General features: G+C 56.5%; 1 non-coding gene across 1 annotated transcript in view; it reads left to right on the top strand.

Annotated features, from left to right (window-relative positions):
• Positions 1-2,409: 2,409 nt before the first annotated feature.
• The window catches only part of LOC126434956 (small subunit ribosomal RNA), a 1,910-nt gene continuing 1,819 nt past the window's right edge, over positions 2,410-2,500 (top strand). The window contains exon 1 of the ribosomal RNA XR_007579616.1: positions 2,410-2,500. This exon is cut by the window's right edge and continues 1,819 nt beyond it. This is a non-coding gene — a ribosomal RNA (small subunit ribosomal RNA).

A 2,500-nucleotide genomic window follows, 5' to 3' on the forward strand; every position in this document is an offset into this window, starting at 1 on the left:
TTGCGCCTTAACCTAACCTGTATTGCGCCTTAACGTAACCTGTATTGCGCCTTAACGTAACCTATATTGCGCCTTAACGTAACCTATATTGCGCCTTAACCTAACCTATATTGCGCCTTAACGTAACCTATATTGCGCCTTAACGTAACCTATATTGCGCCTTAACGTAACCTATATTGCGCCTTAACGTAACCTATATTGCGCCTTAACGTAACCTATATTGCGCCTTAACGTAACCTATATTGCGCCTTAACGTAACCTATATTGCGCCTTAACCTAACCCACATTGCGCCTTAACGTAACCTATATTGCGCCTTAACGTAACCTATATTGCGCCTTAACGTAACCCACATTGCCCCTTAACGTAACCCACATTGCGCCGTAACGTAACCCAACACACGTTGGGCCTTAACCCAACACACGTTGGGCCTTAACCCAACACACGTTGGGCCTTAACCCAACACACGTTGGGCCTTAACCCAACACACGTTGGGCCTTAACCCAACACACGTTGGGCCTTAACCCAACACACGTTGGGCCTTAACCCAACACACGTTGGGCCTTAACCCAACACACGTTGGGCCTTAACCCAACACACGTTGGGCCTTAACCCAACACACGTTGGGCCTTAACCCAACACACGTTGGGCCTTAACCTGCTCTGTAATTGTCATACGACGCGTTAAATTAGTGTAGTGTTGCCTAACTGCAACCCCCGCAATATAGTTTGCTACTCGCACTGCCCGGTCCCCAGTGTATCGCTTCATGTTAAACACCTTGCAGCTATACACTGTAATGTGGATGGCAGCAGGACGTACATGCTCAATGCCCTTTGCAGTTGTTCATTGGCATTTGCAGTTGTTCATTGGCATTTGCAGTTGTTCATTGGCATTTGCAGTTGTTCATTGGCATTCGCATGGCGAAGCACTTAGCCTACGCTGTGGTACGGCCTGTGTCAACTGTCCGCTGATGTTGTACGTCCAAATCACACACTGTACTGCACATTGGTCCTCATGTACTGAATGATACATCGTGGTACATGTGACCGTACAACGACTGCGCCAACAACGGCGAACCATGCGGTCCAAATGTTGTGCACTCAGCTACGTGTCGTCTCCCTATAAGAGCTGGATTGCAGTGTGGTATGCCCTGGATGGCGATCAGCATGAGCCGTCTGTTGATGTAGTGGCGCGTGTTGTCAGACGTAGTCGTCTCCTCTCACACACCGTGATAGCATGGTGCACTGCGTTCCACATCTGCGACATGCGACAGAGGCCGGTTGACAGTCGTTCGCGCAATGGACATCGCATACGTACGGGGGCCACCTTCCACGTGTTCGCGAAGCGTGCACATGTTGTTGCGTGTATGTGGGCAGACATAGTGTGTCGTGACACCTGACACAGGCATGCAACAATCGTTGAATTTGCAAATGGCGATGGACGCCTACGTTTGCTGGTGACGTTACGCAAATGAACAACTGGTAAACCGTTGTGGTGCGGTTGTTCTCGCTAGAGGTGAATCAGTGATGGCGACGATCGGTTGAGCTACCAACCGGTTGTTCCAGCGATACCCACCATGCCCACGAACGTGAATGGCATCTGGGTGTGAAGCGATACGCGGCGGTGGCTGGGTGGGACCGTCCCCGGCCGGTGAGGGGGGGCCTCCCGGCGTGCTGGCCGCGCGGTGCGTGGGCGCACGCGCTACAGCCGGCTGGTGGGGGCGGCCAGTGGCAGGCGCGCCGGCCGACGGAGGCGGCAGGCGGCGCAGCTGCGCGCCGGCGCACCCTGCACGCGGCGCCGTGCGGCCAAAGTAGGTCCTCGCGGGCCCGGTGCGAAGCGCGGTGGACATCTGCAGTGTGCTGGTCCGATTGAGGACTGTGTGCGCTGAGGATGCGCCGCCGCCCGGCGCTCGGCGCCGCGACGCCGTCTGCTGCTCGGTCGCCTCTGCGGTTCTCGCAGGTGGTTTGTATCGCAGCTGTGCGGACGTGTTGGCGCGTGCGCTGTGCGGGGAGAGTTCGCTTCGGCACCCAAGTGGGGCTTTTGTCCTTCTGTGGCGCTGGCGTTGGAGCTGCCGGTCACCGTAGGTGGCGTGTGTTGTCTCCCGCCGGCAATGCCACGACAGCACGCTCCCGGGCCTCTGTCGGCAGCGGCAAGCTCAGTTGGGAGCACGGGTGGTCGCACCTAAAGCGTCTACTCGCCAAACTCCGGGCGATTGCGCCTCTCTCGAACCCGACCAAGTACTTAGGACGGCGCTGCGCGCCGCCGGGACCTGAGAGGGTTTCGAGGTGTATGGTGCAGGGGAGCTCAGCCTCCTCCTGTTTGCAGAATAATTGAGCGGACGCTTGCGTGTTCGCGCGGGCCCCCGGGACACACTCCCGGGCGGCCGGCTGCTCAGCTCTAGTTGACGCAGCTCCCTGGTTGATCCTGCCAGTAGTCATATGCTTGTCTCAAAGATTAAGCCATGCATGTCTCAGTACAAGCCGCATTAAGGTGAAACCGCGA

The sequence above is a fragment of the Schistocerca serialis genome, unplaced genomic scaffold (genome assembly GCF_023864345.2).
Source record: "Schistocerca serialis cubense isolate TAMUIC-IGC-003099 unplaced genomic scaffold, iqSchSeri2.2 HiC_scaffold_1196, whole genome shotgun sequence".
NCBI lineage: Eukaryota > Metazoa > Arthropoda > Insecta > Orthoptera > Acrididae > Schistocerca > Schistocerca serialis.